The following is a 23,184-nucleotide window of genomic DNA, read 5'->3' as shown; positions in this document are numbered from 1 at the left end:
TCATTACTGCTATCACTACCTAAAACTTTTGGAAGAAAACCAAACAATTAAAACATCCATCAGCAATGAAATCTCTCATCATCTAGTCTCTGTATTAGACAATGCTGACTAAAGGATGAGACATAGTAAATTTAAATAATTTGAAAAATATTCCTATAAAAGTGGAATGAAAAAATGTGAAATTGAAGCAAAAATAATTATATTTTTGACATTTTTTCAAATAGGGAATAGAGATGGATGGATTTTTTTTATTCAAAAATATTGAGATATTAATAAAAAAAAGGAACCAATGTTGGTCAGTTAAAAAGAATGAAAAGCTTTTTTTCCCAGTTGTTTTCTTTTTATTCAATTAAAATTAAAGCCTTTAGGTTTGTCATGTAGAGCAAACCCTAAAGGCAATTTCATAGTTCCTTCAATGGGTTTTACTTTCAGAGAAAATTCGTACAAATCTCATCTCTCTTTCTGCAATGTTGTAAAGATATAATGTGAACAAAGGCAGAAAAGGATGTAGTGTGTCAAATGAATTTGCTTTTTAAGTGTTCCTATGCTTCTGTAAAATTACTTTTTTCACATAGGCTGATTATACAGTTTGCATATGAAACATTTTCCTGCTAGTGTTGATTTGCTGAAACCAAGTATACCCCAGGAAAAGCAATACTTTTTGCAGGAAATTTCCATTTAGTTCTAGGTCAGGTCAACTTTAATCTCCCTATTGTCTGAGTTACTTTCTTCTTTGTTGCATTATATAGAAACCAGAGCGCCAGGATGCACCACAGAACATGTGCCCAATTATGTCCTGCCTCCACATTTGGATAAGTGGGACTGATTGCTACCATCATCAGAGATTGATTTCCATGGACAGAAAATCTACACATGAAGGCCACACAGAGTGTGAGGTGCTGGAACCAGACCCTTGATGAACCGAACGTTGTGCTGTGATAAGCAAGCTTTTACCCTTAGCAGCCTTTTAATACTTCCCTTTCTGTATCTGCATTTCAGCAGAGGGAAGAGGTGGTGGTAATTACTTTGCTGCCACATATCAGCATGGTCTTGCATGTCTCATGTATTACTTTCTTGGGCAGAAATAGCAGTGAAGTGAAGATAGCTAACAATTGCTTGTGCTAGCAAATTATGGTCTCTGGAGCACTGTGGCCACACTATCATCATTGCTATTATCTCTGCTCTGTAGATGGAAGCTTGAGTATGCCTGTGTCTTTTGTAGTTATGTGGTGTTTCTCCTTAACTATAATAATGTCATTTCTGTTTGGCATTTTTCAGTATTTAGAGTGACTCCAAATTTTCCATCTCTTTTTCTTCCTTCATTCTTTACCAGTGATGCAAATGATTTTCCTGTAGAAAGAAAGAAACCTGGTCTGGCTATGTGATTTTTCACTGCACTACAGCCTTGCTAATAAATCTTCTGGAAACTACAGCAGCAATCTTAAGAGCTTATAAAACAAGCCGGACCAAATGTGCCACTGTATAGAGCCAAGTTGGAAGTCTTAAGACATGCAAGTTGGATAACTACTCAGGAATATTTCAGAGCTGACTGTGTTTTGATTTTTGGAGCTGCAACAACCTAACCAACAGTTTAAGTTATAATGCTTCAACATACCTCTCTATATGAGCTGAAACAGCCCCTTATTGCATAGTAAGGGTGAACAATGCCCTTTGGAAGTGTGAATAGGAAGCAGTATTAGATGAAGTAATTTCATTTCCCTTTGTTTTGCAGATTTTTTTTACCATTACCTATGAGATTCTCAGGCTATTTTTTGTCACGTATTTTATGTCAGCTGAAATTTAAAGTGTGTAGAATCAGACACATCAAATGGAAGAATAGAAGTCTTACTGATATTGTCATTCATTCCTTACTGCTCTCTATTTCAGCACGCAGAAAAACTATAATTGTTTGACTTATTTAATAATTTATGCACCACAAAGAGATGAGGCTGGGTAAAGGTGAAGATACTGAAGGCACAGTTCAAAAAGAATTCCCAAATATGCAATTAAACACTAGAAGAGTGTAGTTTTAACAATAGAAGACTCTTGACATCTTGCTGCTTTTGTGGAACTCTTGAGTTGCCTTGGTTGAAGTAATTTAGCACTTGTCTTCCAAATAAACCCACTTAGAATGCAGATGATACTGATTCCATGTATAAACACATATTCATACCTAATTAATTGTAATTAATTAATTAATAATATTAGTAGACATATATTTTTTTAAATGTGGAACCGATACATTAGATATTTTTATAAACAAGTTTATAACAAAAACTATCTCACATGGGAAAAAGCTGCATGGTAATGAAAGAAGGAACTCAATAAAGTGCTATTCTCTTTCTCTCCAATGTTTCTTCAATAATTAATTACCAAAGGCTTCAGATAGGCTGATAAAACAGGCAAGTATATGTCTCACAAATATAATAGCTGTTTATGTGTGCTTGTGCTGAGTTTAGGCTTGTATATGACCACTCTTTTATCATTGCCCAAACAGTTCTTTCTGTGGTCCTTGACGTGTTAGAGGCCTAAGTGAAAAAAAAAGTCTTCCATTAACACCCAGGTGTTATTCAATAAATATTCAAAGTGTACCTGTTTTGTTTTTGGTCTAAGCATGAAGATGAGCTGGTAACTACAAGGAAAATAGGCAAGAAAAGAGGTTAGTTAGCATAAGAGATTTATTTGCATCCTCAATCTGACAAAAATTTGATAGAAGACGAAGAAGAAAAAGAGAGGGAACATATGAATGCAGGAAGAATTAGGAAATGCTTGAGATTGAAGGAGAGTATGGAGGAGATAAGCTTTCAAATTTCTTAGGGGAGAATTTGCTTTTAATTCTTAAGGGATAGGAAGGAAGAAAGTAAAGCATGTTGAGTAGACTAGAAAAGTACTACCATGTTTCAACTTTTCTTTTAAAAAATAGCTGTAGTCATTACAGTGTTATAAAAGGAAGCGGAATAAAGGGATAGTTTGGGCAGTGACTCAAAGGTGTCAAGATGCAGCTAGGACAGAGAAATCGCATTGCCATGTAGAACAATGGAAGAACCAAAAGTAAGGGGTTTTGACAACTTCAAAGCAGATCCACTGAAAATAATTTTATTTAATGATATAATATGTGTGCTTAAAGTATTAGAACAATCCCATTTATTAACTTAATGGTCTTCTCTAAGGTGTTCTATTTTCTTTTCTTCCTTTTTTAATGGTGTGCAGTGTGTTTCTAGTGATTAAAACTCAAAAACACACATGTGTATTATCATATCACAAGTCTCATGTCAGTCAAGTCACGCCCATGTTTCATTCAGGTTACTAAGTTTTCTACTTTGATAAAATTGACGAAATTAAAAAAAGGAGACTTCTGTTAAATCCTGATATTGTTTTTAGTCTTAGAGTGGAAAATGTGGAATAAGCTAAAAGTGGTGGTGCTTTCTGCATCATCTGTATTTAAAATCCAGAATGCTGTCTGTCCTTCAGACCTGATTTGTCTCCAGGGAAAGTCAGAATATAACAGAGTTTCTACTAGTCTGAGGTTTTATGATAAGTTTTTTTTTCTGATTTGTTTGCAGTTTTTTTAAAACTTATTTTATTTGTGTAACAGGTAGTATTTATAGACTACAGATTGTCTTATGAATTACATTAAGGTCCTTCAAGGTTATAGAACTGCCTTAGCAACTCGATTTCTTTCCTAGGCTGTGTTTCAGAGAAAGGAAGAAATACTGCTGCTGTCATGGCTACTGAATTCAGTGCTGCCAGCATCTCTAAAAACCTTTGTAGAAAACCGCAAGTCAGTAACATGTGTAAGACAGAATATACATTTTCAAAGCAGGTCCACTAGTAGTAAACTGTGAACACACAGTGCAAGAGAGCTAAAAGTGTGTTACATCATGAATCACATAAAAAGAAATAATTTTGTAAGTTATCAGTTACAGACAACTGTGATGAAACAGTAAGCTAGCGAATGGCAATTTTAAATAATAGCAGGTGCAGTAAATCAAACTGGAAATGAGGGAGTCCTAAAATATTGTAATTGGCTTCAATCTCAGATGCTGGGCTGCACTCTGAATTTTCTGCTTGAAGACAAAATGAAAGCTATGAAAAATAGATATAAAGAACTGTAACTTTTTGCTAGGTGGAGGATAGGAAGGATGGAAACACACTGTGCTATGTAGAAGCTTTTTTCAGCTGTGGTTAAGGCTGTAAATAATTGATAACAGGTGACCAAACTCAGCATGGAGAAGCCCTAACCCAGTTCTGGGAGAATTTTGATAATAATTTTTAAAATGTACATTGAATTCAGAAATAGATTTTTAATAACCAGTTGTACAATATATCACCAGCTGTTATCAATATGGAAATTCATTAATCCTAACACATTTGGAATAGTTACAGTAATGTTGTAGCTGCTGTAAGAACTCAGCTGGTCACAGGGCATTTTCTTCTCCAGCTGTCTCTATTCCAATACTCAAGTCTGCAGCACAGATGGAATTACAGCCAGACCAGGCTTGGCTGTGCTCTTGCAGAGCTTCTTGGCTATTGTGCCACAGGGAGGAGCTCTGCAAAAAGCCATATGGAGGAGGTGTTGGCACCAGTATCTCAGTGGTGAAGTGCACTTGCTTCAAGCCCCATTCCATTGTGAAGTCTTCCTGAAAAGAACGTGTTTACAAGTCAGAGCTGCTCTGGTGTGATATAACCTGTGTGGTGCTGGGAAAGGGAGCCTTCAGGCTGTGTGTTTCCCAGAGAATTGTTACAGAAGGAAAGCTGTGCCTCCTAGTTGTCTGTGGTATGAACTAGCTTCACATCTGACTTACATGAACTGGAGGTAGTTTGTATCCTTCCTTAAATCACAGCTTATGAGCAACCCAACCACTTTCCTCAAAGCTCCTGTACCAGAAGGGCCAACATTTGCCCCAAAATGTGCCATATCAAGTCGATACCCATGTACAAAACTTTTGCCTGAAAGTAAGAAGCTGAACAAAACTCAGCTGGGGAAAATAGAAGAATAGCATGCATTGCCAACCCTGAGACTCAAATAATCTGTCTCAATAGCAAACTCATGATAGATATATTCTAGTGAAAGGTATTTGTGCAATACATCACATACATTTATTCTTTAATGAGGGGACTGTTATGACTAATACATAATGTGTATGGTCTTTTAAGGCCAAAAGATATGTACTGAGCAAGTAAGGTAGATTTATAGTTTAATAGTCCCTTTTGAGGACATATAACAAGGTAAATTTGAAAAATGTAAACTATTTCCTCTCCAGATCAGTAACTGTAAGAAACTAAATGTTTCAGTTCAGAGGAAATTTCTATTATTTATATAAAATCCATAACCTTAGCTGTTGCTGTGAAAAAAGTATCAGTGCAGAAATCTTTAGTATGTTAGCAGTATTTCATAAATGGCCAGGTAAATAGAATATTTTAGGTTCTGGAAAGTTCAACTATTGCCACTAAGGAAAAATACCCTTTGCATAACAAGTTACTGTGCCCTAATTAAAACTTTAAAAAATCCCATTTTTGAAGATCAGTATACAAAGTGAATGTATTACTTCAGAGCTGTGGTATGAGAAATGAGGAGTTGTTAAGGTCTATCCACAAACTTTGATAAAAAAATTGAGTTCTTAAGTAATTTTTAAAGTTGAGCTGCAGTTTTCAACATTTTGCATCCAAACATTTTAGCAATTTTCTTTTGCACTGGTATTGCTGTTAATTTATTATAAACCAGATTTACATGGGAAGATGGAGATTTACTGTGCTAGAATTTTTGCTGTGTTAAACTAAGAGTAAAGTGCAGCTGTCAATTTATAGCCTTTAGGTTCAGGTTGGTAAAAGCTGTGAAAAAGTAATCTGCAGGTTTCTGGTTGCTGACATCTAAAGCATGCATATTTGTAAGACTAAGAACTAAATATGTGTCTGATATAGTAGTTCAGGGAGTTAAGGAGCAAGTATTATTGCTAACAAAAATAGTTTTTCAGGACACTCAAAATAATACATATAGGAAAGAAAAAGAATCTGTCTTCTATATTTTTGTTTTCTGTTCCATGTTATTAGTTTATTTGCATAATGATGAAACTGTTGCCATCACAGTAATTAAGAATTAATAGAAACAGAGACTGGTCAAGAAATCACAGTATTCAACAGTCACAGAATTGATCAGATTGGAAGAAACCAAGCATCATGATCTGGTCCAACCCCTCTTCTCAATCAGGGTCTTCCTAGAGGACATGGCACAAGATTGTGTCCAGAGGGCTCTTGAAAATCTACAGTGAAAGAGATTTACTGTTCTGTGAGCTGGGACTTCATTTCTATGTGGTGGTATTTTTAATTATTTCTGAACCAAAGTGAAAAATTGGCAACACAACAGACATTATATTCCAGATATTTCAGGGGATATGTCACATTCTGATCCTTCCCCTAATTTCTGAGCAAAGTGAAAACTCATTTTGGTTCTGAAGTCAAGAAAAGTCTACAATGCCGTGAGGAGCTTGAATGACATCTTTAATCAAACCAGCAGGGATAGGTAGTTTCAGCAGAAATTTTGGTGTGGGCTGGAAAGGAGAATGCTTGTTTCCAGACGTTTCTCTTGGACATCCCACAGAGAGGCTTGAGCAGGTTGTTCTGTTCCTGCTGACATTACAGCCACTGCCCATGGTGCAGGTGTGCCACACATCAGGGTGGCAGCTGCAATTCTAAACCTGGTGATGCACAAACAGCCCACAGTGTCTACTCTGCCATCTGGGAATCCAGCCAGTCTCTAAGTGCCATCCTACTAAACCAAATCCTTTTGTTGCCTGAGCCTAGTAACAGCAAAAATAGCTATGATTTTTTTTTTTTGTGTGTGTGTGTGAATAAAATTTATGCTTATAAACAGTTTTTTATATGCTTTCTCTTTGTGCGTAATTTATTCAATGCTAAGTGACAGTGAAATTCTTTCTAAACATGTTTGAAATGGCACGTTTATGAGGATGTATCTCAAAGTTTTTTCTTTAATTTAAGCCCAAAGAATTTTTGTTCAGTCTGCCTTTATTTTTCAGTTGTGTGAGTGTTTATTCATGTATTTTCCTTAAATTGTAGAAATTGTATTTGTGCAGTCTCATTTCTTCAGCAAAAGATTTTAAAGCAATAAAATGCTGCAAGTGTTACCATAGCAATAAAGATCTTAGAGTATCAAAAATAGCATCTTGTTAAATCCCACTGTAGGGCTGGTACCCCTGCAGTTCCAGCATCATTGTCCTTTGCTCAGTGACTTTGCTATTTTTTCTTTGAAATATGGAATGAGTTTGACATCATATGGTAGTCATATATGAAATGGACATGTCCATTAGCAAAGGTATTTCACATGAGAGTGAAATGTGAACTAGTTATGAGAATAAAATAAAGCATCATTGCAAGTCCCAGGAAAGATACAGGATGTGGCAGCTTTCTAATTTATGCTACAGGAATCTAAGAATAAATATGTTAAGGCCAAATCAGTTGTATGTTAAATGAGTAGAAGAGAAAGGAGTATGTTAGCAAAATCTTATGATCCCTGCAAGCCAGTGTATGGAATTATTATAATATTATAATATTAATTATTATTATATTATTATATTAATTAAAATCTTCCAACAATCAGTATACTCAAGAAGGAAGCTTTGGACAAAATAATTTGATATTAAATAAGAAGGAGCTTTTAACACTGCAGAGATATTATGCAAGTATATATCTGATTCCTTAGCATTAATAGTGACAGGATATTTCAGTGTGCCAAAAGTCTGTTGTGCAAAATGATATACCTTCTTTTGATAAATCAACCCCTTGTTTCAAAAACTTAGTTCCAAGTTTTGGACTCGACAGTTGAAATTTGTGAAGTAAATTTCATATCGAAAGGAAATTTTGATCCAAGTCAATCTGTATATCCTCAAATTTTATTTGAGGTTTTATGTATTGCATAGAAATCAGTGTGCATAAGATGAATGTTATGCTGTAGTAAAAAATATATCATATTCACAGTAGGAAAAAAATCTAATTTAAATTCTGATTTCTTTTTTTTTTTTTACTTTAAATGTTGAAAAATGTTTGGTTTCCTCAGTATATTTTTAACACATGCATAAATCTCAAAATAGTGAGGTTTCTGAGACTGCCCACTGTTTTTCTTCCCTTGCAAGCCAAATCACCTTTTCTACAACTAACATGTAGGCTAAAGAAAAATCAACTTCCACAGATCTCTTCTTTCCCCATGCCTTTCAGTCTTCAAGTGTTTTCTGAAAGTCAGCCTCTTTTCATGTTTCCTCAGGTGTTTTGTAACCCAAGAGTAAAAGCAATGTTGTGGTTTCATTCATAATGCATGTCTCAGATACTTTACTCTTTTCCTGAGGACAAAATTAAGGATAAAGGATGCTGGATTCTGTGACAAGACTTGGCATGACTTGCAGACCCATTTAATTCAATATGCAGGTGTTTGCTTTGGAATTAGGCATCTCTATTCTTTTGAAATTTCCCATACATTAATGTCCCTGTCTGTCTCCTTGGGTTTTTTTTTTTTTTTTTTAGTTGTTGTTTTTTTTTTTAATGTGTTTCATCATATAAAGATCAATGTTGAAAAGATAGTGGCTTCTCACATCCTTGTGGATTTGTGATGATTTATCCAATATCAATTATTAACCTAATAGGGTCTGAGAGCTATACTAAACACTAAGCAAAGCTATACTAAATACTTTTTTTTTTTTTGTAAACAGTCACACTGCTGTTTAGTACTTTCTTAGGGTATAGATGTCTATAGAGTTTATTAGAATCATTTACTATATTAACCTTTGTTAAATGACCGTAATATTGGTATATATTTTCCTGAACGGTCATAACTGGCTTGCCTGTGCCACAGTTCACTCCACTGTGGCAATTGGCAATGCTTTAAATGCCTGCTGAAGTCCCATTGTTTAATCAGTGGTAAGTCTGAAAGTCACTATGCTGAAATGACAATATTGGCTTCTGGAACAATACTTCAGTAGGAATTACACATCCATAATTATATACCATGATGCTGCATCTCACCACAGTATTATCTCAGGAAACAGAGTTCATATCCAGGAAAGATATCATAATGTATTAAATACCAAGTGGTGCCTACAAAAGAAATAAATTGTCAGATATCTGGTGGCAATCATGTATTCTTCTATTTGTCAGTAATGTATAATTTGAAGCATTTAAGAGCTTCTTATTCAGCACAGGTGTACCATCATTATAAACTTACAGATGTGTTTAGAAGTGTTGCTAAAATAATCTATTATCTTTGTAATTATACAAAGAACATTTTTCCAATTAAAAAAAATTGTATGAACCAGGAAATTATCTGTAAGTATTAGAGCTAGTAAGTTATCATTAGCTGCAATTAAATTACCAATGTATCAGAGAAGTGCTAGAAATTGCAAACATTTCAATCAATACTTATGAAAAAATGAGTTTTTATGTTGATGATGAGCTGTACATCTGTATAGGTGTCACATATCATGGCAATATTCCAATTTTTATTATTTAAATAAGAGGAATAAAAAATACGAATGGCATAGAACACATCAATTTTGGACAATATCTTTGTACTTTAATACTTTTACATTTTTACTAATATATCAATAGTAATTTTTGAAGTAAGAACTGAATAATAGGAGCAGGGCTGAGATAATACATATCTATTAATTTACACAGATTCTTGTTTGTTCATTTGTTTAGAAGTAAGAAAAATGCTTCAGAATTTGGATATGTCAGCACTGCTTTTCTGTCTCAGCCATTTGGCCTTCTTGTGCCTTCCTTGGTAGCTGAATATTAGCTTGAAAAGATATGTATTGGTATATGTTTCAAGTAATCATCTGGTGTTCCTTTTAAATCCCATATTGATTAAGCCTTCTTAGTCATGTCTTGCTGACAGGTTATGAGAATGCCTGCTGGAAAGGAAACACAATGACATTGCATAGACAGATTGCTCTAAATTGCACGGAGCGTGCAAGGTTTGTTTACAAACTCTCAGAAGGAAGATACTGCAGTTTTCCTGCTGCAGACTGATATCAAAAGAACTCTGTGATGCTCCTATAGTGCTGCAGGATATGATTTGGTTATGCTACTGGATTATTTAGTGTGTTTGATGAGAAGTGAAAGTGAAATACCAGGAACTTGCAAATGATGTTGTACTTAGAGTGTTTTGTAATTCTTGCCTAATTAGCTGCAGGGCAAAACCACCCTGCTTTTGAAAAAAGCCTCAGAGGATTTTGATTTTGTTAAAATAATGTCTAAATAATGGTTATGAGAATGGCACTGGAAATGGGGACTATATCTTATTCCCTTTGCATATGTCATTGCTGTTAATTAAAAAAAAAATTCTTTATTCAATTGTTGCCTCTAAATAAGACTTCAAAATATGCCTTGTTGTTAGATTCTTTAATATCCAGTATATCACACTCCAAGGATCCCAGTGCAGTCAGAAAGGTAGTATCTCCATTTTAGAAAGCTGCCTTCATTACGTTGCTCTCTCAAATTCTTCAGCAGACTTCTTCTGGAAACAATAGGTTTTTCATTTAGGAACACTTCCTCCCCCCCACCATCCAAGAGATAATATTAAGTTCTGAATTACAAGGATGCTGGGAACTGAAAATCTGCAGTTTTTCAGGCATACTTCATTATAACTTTTTCATTCATTGCACTGAATCTCAGGAAAGATGTGAATTTTCAATAACTTCTCCAGATAGATATTCAATTTACTATTATGTGCATATACTTGTGATGAAAGAAGAACTAAAGATTTGCTTCTACAAAGACTTTCTGTTTGTGATAAGTGATGCACTAGAAAAGTAGGTTAAAAATATGTTGCTAGGAAACAGAAGAGGATCCTAGCAACTGCTTCTGAAAATGAAAGTTGTATGCCTGTGTAAGGATGGAGCTTCAACCCACAGCAATCCAGCTAGCTAATGTTGTTTTCGTAAAGAGGATTGATTCTGCAGCCTCAATCTTTGCTATTTTATTAGTAAAATAGTAATTCTTCATTAGAATCATGTTCATAGAGAAGAAAAATTATTTTTTGTCCATTACAGTGTCTTACAATATACTGGCTACATGCTCAGTATTTAGCTGATCCAGAATTGTAAGCTTTTGAGATCCATGTTTCTCATTTATATGCAGGACTCACCAGTTAGAGAGATGTTCATTAACCTGTGGCTTTATACAATCAATACTCTAACAGAGTATTTGTTTTATTGAATTTTTCTTGTTCAGGGATTTAACACCCCAGGGAGGACGCATGCAGTCGTGATGCTAAATTATTTTCAGGAAAATAAATAATAAGGGATTTTTTAAATATATGGAGCCTGCTCTTCTTTCAGCACTAGTTTCACTTCCTTCCTAGACTTTCATTTTTCCCTCTTCCCTCTCGCTGCCGTTTTCCACAATAATTCACCTCATAGCATTTGTGCCGTTTCTTTTCTGTTAAGCCTTTTCTCCCTTTCTCTTGCTTTTTGTACACAGCCATCCTTACTTCTATTTTTCCATACCTTGCCTTCTCTCTCTTATTCCTCCCTTTTCCCTAATGAACCTTTGCCTTGGAAAATAGGGCGTTAATTACAGAACATGGTAGCACTACAATTCATTCTCACGTTGCTGACTACTTTCATGGCAGAGAGGCTGTTATTGGTGAAAGCAAGAGAATGTAGAGAAAAGTCCATTTTCTTTGGTGTGTAGGCTAATACTGTGCAAGCTCAGGACCACTTAGTCTATATCCATATGACATTTCTATCTACATATGTACAGACACTTAAATAGTCACAGCATATTGTCCTATACTTGTGTGTGTATTATCCATATATGTGTAATCTGTCTTGATCCTTGCCTCAATGTCAAGATAAATTCTGATACAGGAGTACTATATAACAGTATAATATATAACAACTACATATATATATATAACACGTATATATAGCATGAAGAGCTGGTGTAGGTTCCAGCGTATGTTATTTTGTACTATACACTTGAGTCAATCTTGGAGGAATAGAAAGAGTTAAGTGTGCAAAAATCCCAGGCAGTTATTGTGATATGACATGTTGTACCCTGCAGGTGAAGGCTTGTTAAGAAGTAGGAAATCAGAAGATTTAGATACCATAAAGGACAGAAATAAGGAGTGACAGACAAAGAAAAGACAATCAGAAGTTAATTTGCTTTCTGCAGCTGTCTTGCGTAAACTACCCATGCATATAGACAAATATTGTTAAGGAGTAGCTTTGGAGAAATTGTAATTTATAAAGTGGGAGATCACTGGAAGGAAGACAGCAATTCCTGAACCAGGAACTATGTCCAAGGCTACTGTAGCATCCTGAGTATCACCCTTTCAGAAAAACTTGTTTCTCTTCAATGCTAATGCAATTGGTCTTTGTAGGAACAGATCCATTTTATACCTACATTTGTTTTTTTGTTTTTAGACTTTCTTCAACATTCCTTTCTACTGTGGTGGAACTAAAGCTATGGTGTGTGCAACTGCAAACATTAGAAATGTACCTGGCTCCAGTGTCTGCTAGACCAATCCATTGCCAACCTTTTGCAGTGTGGAGATTCTGAATGGACTTAATAAAGGTTAACTCTGCCTGGAAACAATCAAGTACAGTAGCTGATAGGATAATAATGGGAAATTGTCCCTTTAAGGGAACACACCTATTTTAAGAATGCAGTTCTATTAAACACAGTGAAAACCTCAAAAAGTTAAGAAATAATTAGCCCTGTGTCAGTGTTTTTGATTAATAAGTAATTGAATCCCTCAACCTGCTGAATATGGAGTTTGAGTTTGATGAAATTAGATCTCTGTGGTGTGAGCTGATCTCCCATTTAAGAAAAATAAAATCGTCATTTCAGGAATAAGTTTGATGATCTTACTCAGATCCTCAAAATATTTTCCTTTGCATTATTAAACTACTTAATTGTCAAAAGTTGGTGAAAATGTTGATTTACAATATATTAGGTCAGGATGAAACAGCTCTGTTAAAGATGGTGCTAGCACAGAGTAAACTCCAAGTATATTCTGGTTTTCTTTTGCTTCATTAAAACATAGAGTAAACACTTAGATTTCTCCTTGAGTATACAGTCATGTATTTGAGAACATGGGGAATGCAGTGGGGGAGGTAGATAAATCGGGAATTAGAGATGATTTCTCTATTTTCCACTGAGTGTAGTTCCACATTTTATTTTTTCCTGCAGTATTGTAATTTGGCTTATTTCTGCTTGAAAGAAATACCTTACATTCCTTATATACAAAGGTATATTTTTGAAGACCTTGGCAACCTGGCTGTTATAAATAATTTCTCTGTGAATGTCAGTCACCTAAGTCTCTAAGCACGGTTGAACACAACATGTTTAATGAAATTTTAACAGACCCAAAAATTTGGTTGATGTGAGCAAACGTTTATGATTAAATTAAGGATTGTTTCCAGTCCAAAGCCCAGCAAAAACAATCCTAATGGCTCCAGCACACAAAGAAGGATTAAAGAAAATGTGTGCTAAAGCTGACAGTGATCACTGATCAAAACTTCAGTCTTTTAACCCCAAGGTAACTGGGTCAGATTTCATCATTTTAAGCCTTAAGGTATAAAATAGAAATTGAACTTACATGGTGATGCAAGATGACTATGAAATTAGGAGGCCTTGGCTCACAAAATATGAAAAGTTGGCATACTCAATGGAAATGATGTTCAAAGCAGTTCACAGTAAGAACGAGGAAAACAGCTTGTGCTGCTTTGGAAGAATAAACAGCAGTTCTCTTTCTGCAGTACTCATATTTCACACATAAATAAGTTTTAGGGAAAAAAGCAAAATGAATATCAAAGAAGGAACAAAAATAGTGATCCTTTGAAGTTTCTAAATGTTTAAAAATTGTCTATTGTGAAACTTCTGTGTGTAAAATATATAAAAGATATTTTTTGTGAAGAAATAAGCATTTAGGAAAAGATCCAAATAATAGCCTATTTTCTTAAAAAAAAATCTAGTAAGAAAACTAGCACTTGAAAGCAATTTGAGCAAATCATGAATAAAGACATTTTTCTTTTGGTACAGGTTTTTATAGTTGCTTTTTTTTTTTACTGTACAAGAGTAACCCCTTCTGATAAGACAGGGGGACTAATTATTTTATCTCAAAATCATAACAGCTAATTAATTCTTTACATTAAATCTTAGGTTTTTAACTTAGCAAGAGGATCAAAATTAGAAATGTACATCAGGAGGAAGCATTACCTGGTGGGAATATCTGAGCTGTGAGCACACCATGTTAGTTCTAATTTTACTTCTCTTTTCAAGATAGAAGCATTGTGTCTATACAACTCCTCCTGAGATATGTGCAGGGATGTCTAAAAGAGTACTGGTTAAAAAAGAAGTCAAATATATTACAGTCCAATATAATACCTCCTTCCTCCCCATGGTCTGGATGTCAGCCCAGGATCATCAGTGCTTGTTGGAAGCATCAGCATAAATCAGCTGTCACAGCTCAACAAAATACCCATCCCAACTCATTGTGCTACAGCACCTACTCAAGAACATTTGGATCCCAAAAGCCAGCACTTAATCCTTGTCACAGCGTGACTAGAGGGTTTGCCAATTTTAAATATTTAATTTCCTTTAGGGATAGGATTTAGGAGTAAAGACAACGCAGGCTTAAAAGTTAAAAAGATACAAGAAAAAATTTATTAATAACACAAAACCCCTTCAGAATAAGATTCCTAGATTATTCCCTCCTCCCTTTATTCCATATTCCTTACCAACAACATACAGAGAACACTTCAGTCAGTTATTTACCCAAATAACCAGTTCAGTTCACTTAAAAGAGAAAAGTTCCTTTTTTCTGCTTTAGACTTAGGGGGTGTCTTCACCTTCACAGTTTGTATCCGCTGGGGACTTACAGAACCACGAATTTTCCTCTCATTCCCACAGTCTTTCCAGAGCCGTGTTATGGGTTACGATGCACACATGGGGTACCAATTTTAAAGGCAGGCTGCTGAAAAACAAAATTATCTTCATCTCCTTCTCTATCAAATGTCTCTGTTCATATTCCAGTCCCAAAACAGAGAGCTCAATTTCCCGAGGCAAAAAAAAAGTCTCATCTCAAGCACCCAACCTCCCCAAGTGTATTTCACAGTTTAAAGGAATTTTAGTGAAGTCACAATACCCTCATAGCCCCACAAAAAGGGTTTTCAGCTACTTATCAGTTGCATCTTTTCAATCTCTTCCCATCAGGAACTTTATCTTCATTCCACCTACTTCTGTGGACTGCATGCTTTATTCCTTCTCATTAAGGAGGGTTCAGGAGATCGAGAATCTTATCCAGGCATTAAGAAGTTAAAATTGTATCCAGATAGTGAAGAATAAACATGTGGCAAGTGCCAAGGGGCACCATACGGCCCCACCGAGCCAAGCCAGGGCTGGTCTAAGGGCTCCCTGCAGAACCAGTGCCGGGCAGGGGTGCTGAGCCAGACCCCCTGCAGAGTCGGGGCAGGGCCGGGATGCCGGGCCAGGCCCCAGACCGAGCCTAGAGCCGGGCCGGGGCCCCAACTGGGGACCCCGCTCTTCTGGAGGCCAGAAGCTGAAAGACCCACCAGAACTTCATTCACTGTGATTTGTGGAAGTGAAATAACTTTTCATTGGTTTCCCGAGCTGTCCATGACCAAATCAGCTCTCTGATTGGTGCCAGCAGGTCACAGGGGAAGCTCCCCAGCCTCATGGTGCTTGCCCTGAGGGGAATCCACTCCATTCCCGAGCACGTGAAACCAGCACAATCCTGCAGACAACCAGGTGAAACTCTGAATGGTACATGTGGAAGGAATAAAGCAAGACAGCAAGCACAATGGGTGCATGATGCACAGTTGAGGAGGTGAGCTGTGACCATCTTGTGTGTCTTTTGAACTGTTCAACATGATGTGAACTTCTGCCAACTTTTTTCCCCCCTCTTTATTTTTGCCTCTTGATCTTTTGAGTAAAAACCCATATTAAAACTGTGCAATTTGTTATGTGTCTCTAAAGTGAAGAAACAGTATGACAAAGGATGCTAATTTAGAAAGACACAAGTGAAAAGTGATGATGAGAAACTGCCACAAACCTGACATGAAATAAAATATACCTTCAAAGCAGTGACTGGCCAGTGAATTACACCCTCATCTAAGACATCTTGAAAGTAGATGGGATACGTGGGGGTGCAGCAGGATGGGGAGTGGAATATGCTGCAGTAGTGGTTGCTGCAGGAGCTGGAAGATGGTTTGTGACTTCTGTTGCACACATGCAAGTGCCTTACACTACCTTGAAAGAGATGCTTCCCTTTCCCATATACCCAGTGCTGCCCCACTGCTCCAAAGCTGCCAGTTGCAGCAGGCATGTGTATTTAACAGCATAATAAATCAAGCCATGCCTTGTTACTGGGCATATCCATTTAGCTGCTAAAGGTTGCATGTGGGAAGAAGGTATCAAACTGGAAATATCAGGAAGGACTGTGATGTTAAGGCATATTTATTTATTTTATATGATATTAAGGCATTAGGAGCACCTAAAAGCTGAGTTGGCAGGGGGTTGGAGAGCAGTCCTCCTTGGAAAGAGGAGGCAGCAGGCTGGATTCACCTGAAAAACGCTGACTAAGAATTAATTTAATGCCATGGACTTTTGATTCTGAACCCTAATGATCTGTGTATACTTACTATTAAAATGTAATTATTTTTGGTTAAGTTTATTGTCTGTGACCTATTTTGAAAGTGAGTCTCCTAATAATGTTCCATTTCTTCAAATAAATTTAGCATATTACCAGTGATGGAAATGTGATTATTTCCAGGGACTGCTGCCTAGAAAAAAAATTGGAATAGAACTGGAAGGATAGATCTGTCAGGCATATTTTCTCTCTCACACACAACATAGCTTCATATTACAGTATGTATCTGTATGCAAATGCATCCAGACCCATATAAGAAATTTAGGAGGTGATTTAGGAAATCAGCAAAATTATAAACAAACATAGCTTTCCTGAACAGTACTTGTGCATGGTAATGTGTGCATGAGAGATGCAATTATGAAAAAGGAACAGAGCATGAGCACTGTATTTATGGTGATATAAACAGAAATAAAATTAGTAAGGAGATTAAGATTCAACTGAAATGTGGAAAGGCCCTATGAAAAGGAGGTGTGTTCAAGCAGTGGAGTGATTTACACTGGAAGGAGCACTCTCGCTGAAGTAAGTTCAGAGTGCACTGGGAAAAAACACCAATATGAGTAATCATTGACGGAAGATAGACAGAGGTAACATTGTTTCTATTTATTTTGAGAAACAACAATTTTGAGGACAAAATGGGAGACAGAAAGCATGTGTTTTCCTAAAAAATCCAGTACACTACTTTGAGTCAAAATTTTGGGAAGAAGACGTTACTCATCAGCATTTCTACAGTTTCGTTGATACGGAGTCCTGTTCTGCTTTGGCATATACATGTTTGATTAAGATAATGATTGGTTAAGTGTAATGACGATTGTCTGATGCTAATTTTAAATGGTTTAAGGTGAAGCTCACCAGTGGAAGCTATTGGTCAATCTGCAGTAACCTAGTGTAATATTGGTTACTCCATTTTTGTATATTCATTCAAGCTGTTTTGTCAAAATCACTCCTTGTATTAATGGGAAGGCAAAGTTGCAGTAGTAGTTTTCATTTGCATAGGCTACCTCCTCACAGTATTCCTCAAAGAGCACTGGGAAGCTCCAAGAAGAGTTTCAGCCTGACTTGAGGGGTGGGAGGTTATCTTTTGCCAGTGAGTGAAAGGAAAGGACAGGTAAAATGCTATTGCTGTATGTTAGCCTGGATATTAGATAGGTTTATCTATTTATTGTGAGGGGCCTTGATGTGCTGTATCTGGCCCCATTTTTTTGCCATTAGCCACCTAGCAAAGGGCTTTTAAGGGGTTCAGCTGAAGCTGGAGCAATAGAACTAATGTACACAGTAGTTAATTAAATCAGCCAAAATACTTTTGGCTCCAGCCTTAGGGAAAGGCCTTATTAATATTTTTCAATTTGCTTTCAATCATCTCAAAATTAATAGCAGCACACTATTCCAATATAGAACAGGATATTTTATCAGAAAATTTAAAATTGACCTCTAGAAGTTTGAATTGACCTCTATCTATGAAAAAATCTATTTTCAGTGTGCTGTAATAGTAAAAATACTGTTAAAACTATAATTTATATGATAGATCTTTAAGATTGCATACAGCTTTACTGGGCATTTACAAAATTGCCAGCATGTACTTCAAAAACAGTTATAAGGCTGAACCTCATTTGCATTGACTTTTAGTGGAACGGTAAACTGCAGCAGAAGTTAAAGGAGTATAAAATATGAAAGTATCATATTTGTTATGCTTTCATGCTCTCAGTGCCATTATACTATCATACATTGCTTATTCTTATTCTTGTTAATATTTTAGTTTCCAAATCAAGGCATTATTGTAGAGTGGACTTATATTTTAAGAAAATTATTTTTCCTAGAAATTCAAAGAGACTATTTAAATTTTCTTTGTAAGTAGGATCGGTTTTAAAATGGAGGAAGAACACAGACTTAGTAAACACACAAAGTTATGTTTGGGCTTTGATGTATTCTTTATTCCCCAAACATGCACTTGTGTACAGTCATATGGGCAGAAATTTGAAAATAGGAACCAAAGATTGTTTTTTTTCCTCCTAAGAACTCAATTTAGCAAAAGCATTCAGGCTAGAGTAGGTCTGTAGAACACTGATTTTCTACCTTTGCATTTAGAGAGATCAGTCTTGTCAGTAAGTTTATGCTTCCAGGGTAATTCTGTACAGAAACTTTTCTTCAGTAGCTTTCTCTTCTTCAGCAAATATCTGAAAAAGCTCTATACTGTATTCAGTTTTTACTTTAAAGTCTTTAGGCTTGTGCTTTACTCTATACAAAATGTTTACAGCTTTTTTTTCTGATTAAAAGCTATTACTTGTTGATATTGTTCAGGCCATCCCGAAACATTTCATGCTTCATATTTGTATCCTGAACTTGAATTAACATTATTTCTCTTCCTTAATTTCTTTCAAATTACATGATACTATACAAGTAGGGCTCACAAAACAGAAACTTGCTTGAATGTGTATGTACTTTTTAGCCTGTTAAACCTTACCTTTTATTTCTATCCTATTTGTTAATATTAAATTAGTTATTGCAGGTTAATTTAAAGAGGTAGTAAAGGAAAGAACTAGTCAAAAATACTTCAGAATGAAAATATTAAATGTAAAGGCATATTGACAAAAACATCAGGATTCAGAAGGAAACAAAGGATGAGTTCCTTTCTTATTTATTTCATTTAGTAAGTTTAAAAATCCTGTTTCTTAATGTTTCATTTAAATCCTGGTTCTCATCTGTTTGTGTATTGCCGTGCATGGGTTCCTAGGAATACCCAGTGCTTCAGCAATAGAGGAACTAAAGAGTTCACACTAGAATGCTGGACAATATCTAGACTTATATAAAGCTGGCCTAGAGAAAAATATTTTGCAAGTTATTTAGGGCTATAGCTATGACATCTGTTTTCAATCAATCTTTTCACTGATAAAAGTTAAATATTGATCACCCTACTCAAATATCAATTACATAATTAATAGGGGAATGTTATAAATCAGGTAGGAAGCTACCACTAAAATATGTAGTTGGAAGCTGTAAGATATAAATAAATTTAGAGCAATTAATAAACTTAGAACAATTTTTTTCCTTACACTTCACATATAAATCCTTTAATATTTTTTTGTTTGGTTCCTTTGGTTGGAGGATTTTAATAATTTTTATAGAATAATTGTGAAGAATAAGATTCTGATGATAATAGGCTAGATGTATATTTTGCATGAGCATGCCTGTGGAAAAATGTTCTGATTGTCCAACAATTTATGCAAAGGTACTTGAATATGTAATCTGAGAGAAGTGCTCTGTTCTTGAACAGTTTCTTACAGCAGAGGTCAGAGCTGCAGTAGCTTTAAAAACTGCTAAGCCCTTATGTATCCCTGTGGTAAAGCTGATGTGTGAATTCAGATAGCAGTAAATTGACTTTCTCAACCCTACCTAGCCTAAGCAGGGCTATTACACATACTTTGATGTTCTACTAAAGTGTTGAAAAAGTCCAAAATTACATTTACTGCTTTCTTAACTGTCATTTGGCTCTTATATCTCTGCTATATGTGATTACAACCCAAAGATTTCTGGACCTGGCTGCCTAAGCCCCAGATGAAAACTGCTGTTAATTGGTTTCATGGTTATCTAGGTTTTCTAGATCTACACCTTTGGCCATACACTTGCCTCTCAATCTGAGTTATCCTCTGTCTTGGGTCGCAATATAGGATGTGGCCAGAAATGTGTATTCTATCACCATCTGTTGAGGCCAAGTGGGGCAGTGATTCTTATCTCTGTGGCACATATTATCTGCTAATGGGCCATCTTTAAAACCAGGTGGGGCAGTCATCTTTATCTTTTCCACAACCCATCATCCCTCCAGGAGGATATCATCTGCTGGTGGCCCATTAAGTCCCACTGTATGACTGATAAAATTACATCATCCCACTGGGAGATGCTCCAGCCTGGGGGAGGAGCCAAGCCTTTCCTACCAAGATAAAAACTGAGATTTGGAACACGAAGACAACCTTCTTTGCACTGGATTCCAGAGGAAAACCGGACCTTTCCACATCATCTCTGGACCTTCAGAGGAAAACTGCACCTTCTACAGGAGCACTGCTTGAACTGAACCACATCTGCCACTGCAGGAGAACTGTAGCCACCATTTACTTGGACTGCTACCAACACCCTGACTGACAGGGTGTCAGGTTGTATTCTAACTCTGTCAGTGTTTTGAGATTGTTCTTTGTAATACTGTATTTCTATTTTAATTTTCCTAGTAAAGAACTGTTATTCCTAATTCCCATGTCTTTGCCTGACAGCGCCTTAATTTCAAAATTATAATAATTTGGAGGGAGGGGGTTTACATTCTCCATTTCAAAGAGAAGCTCCTGCCTTTATTGGCAGACACCTGTCCTTCAAACCAGAACATCCTCCTCTGATTTTCCTTTTAAAATCAGTGTACTTCCACAAAAAGGCTGTGTTTTGAAGAATTAGAATTTCTTGATGTTTCACCAAAAATTCCAGACAAGTTCTAACCTTTTTCCAAACCCACTCATTTTCTACTGATTACAGCTTGCCTAAAATCACACTACAAATATGTGAAAGAGGACATTCCTGCACTGGCATATAGAGGCAGGTCTGAGCTCCCTTTGGTTGTGGTGTTATGCTGCAAAAGCCAGGGAAAGCCTGGGCAGAGCCTATGCAGGTTCAATTACATTTGAACTACCTTAGTGCAGCACTTTCACACAGCCTGATCTAACCAGCTGAGAACTCAATTAGCTCATTGTGTTCACAACCCTGTGTAGAACGTGATAATTTCACATGTGTTCTCCACCATCCTCTGTTTATGAATACACCTACATCCCACTGAATACACCTTCAAAATGGCCCTTTTTTCCATCCATTCAATGTAGTCACCAAACCGATGGAGAATGATGTTCTCTCTTATCCATATGTTGATCTGTATGGAACACTGGAAATGAGTGATTGTTTTCATTACTTGAATTTGCTTAAACTAACTCTATCCCCACTGATCTTAGCTGGTAGATAAGGAGAGTTGTGTTCCTGTACAGGGTAATTACACTAAACATCTACAGTAAATCCAAAGCATGAGGAGTTCTAAGACTGAATTGTGCAGGTACTGGCTACAATGTCCATTCATCATGGCACTTTGTTTGGAGCTCAGATATCAGAAATCTCAGACAAATACACAGTACTTTGTTGTGTTAATAATGGAGGCTAGGATTTCTTACACACTGGCTCCAGCCCCCTGCCCCTCCCCCCACCCCCACATGCCCCAGCTATAATTCCAAGCTTGCTAATGCAAAAGTAATATATCTAACAGGTGGCAGGTAGAGCTGTAGCATGAATGAAGCCCCATTTCCTATGGACTGATGCCTTATGGTTTTTTTGATTTGATGGTTAAGGTATGAAAATCCTGTGGCTTTTCTTAAAACAATCTTTTTAGGTGATGACATGCAGATTCTTAGGTATCATGAGAATTGTGCACTTCTTCTGCAGACTTTCCTTCAGCCACAAACTTATAGGATCTGATATCAATCCTGTTTTGTATTTCTACAGAATGTATGGAAACATAATAATCTTTGAGATCAATGCCCTTTCATTTCACTTCCACTGGAATCAGACTGTGAGTTCCAAAGCTATTTAGGAAGCACACATGGATATGTATGGAGTGTACTCAGGAGATATGAAAGTCAAGCAAACTGTGGCAGAAAGAGCACTGTATTTTTCTCAACTGTCATAGTTAAAAGTTGGAGTATATTTTTCATAATTCTGGATGTCTGTAGGGGAAAATTGTTGTCTTAAAAAGTTCAGCTTTGACAAGTTTGGACTAAATCTTGATTTCTGCCTTAGGAAATAATGCCAGATCAACTAGCTGTCTTGGAACTTTCAAGACACAGAAATAGGATGATGGACAATAAAGCAGGAAAATGCAAGACTATAGACTTCTGAAATTTAGATTGGTTTGGCACTAACCTACAACCCAATTACCTGAAGTTCATAAGAAAGGCAAAGCATTTCTTACACAGTAACCTTGTGTCTTCTTTCAAACAATAATTTGGATGTCAGTTTTAAATTTTATAATTTTTGTGACTTTTGAACCTTACAAAGTAAATCCAGATACCTTGGCTAACTTTAAAATATCAAAGAAGGAACTTTTTTAGTGAAAAGTAATAAATATTTCTGATTGTGGTTTATAACATTGATTTAGTACTAATTAAAACAGAAAACCTAGTTTTTCTCTGAGATAATATACGTCTGTGATGGATATAAATTATGGCTTGTGAAATATAAGTTATCAGAGCCTTTAGCACCAGCAAAATATTATTCTTGGCAGACATCAGTTTCAATGAAATTTGAACTGCAGTTTATGCAAAGGTCTCATAAGAAAGTAATGCATTCATCCATGTAAGGCTGAAAAATCAGACCAGCAATCACCTGTGCAAAATATGAAGGAGTTTAGAGAATGACCCCATGGAAATGGCACTGATTTCCTGATTGCATCTTACTGCCTCTTCACAGCTTCTTATGTCTAGCACAGC

General features: G+C 36.1%; 1 long non-coding RNA gene across 1 annotated transcript in view; it reads right to left on the bottom strand.

Annotated features, from left to right (window-relative positions):
* LOC306801925 overlaps positions 1-15,349 on the bottom strand; it is a 446,558-nt gene extending 431,209 nt beyond the window's left edge. The window contains exon 1 of the long non-coding RNA XR_013774224.1: positions 15,194-15,349. This is a non-coding gene — a long non-coding RNA (uncharacterized lncRNA). The remainder of the gene's footprint in view (positions 1-15,193) is intronic.
* Positions 15,350-23,184: the final 7,835 nt, after the last annotated feature.

Source organism: Erithacus rubecula (assembly GCF_903797595.1).
Source record: "Erithacus rubecula genome assembly, chromosome: 5".
Lineage (NCBI taxonomy): Eukaryota > Metazoa > Chordata > Aves > Passeriformes > Muscicapidae > Erithacus > Erithacus rubecula.
This window is presented reverse-complemented; position numbering and strand designations above follow the sequence as displayed.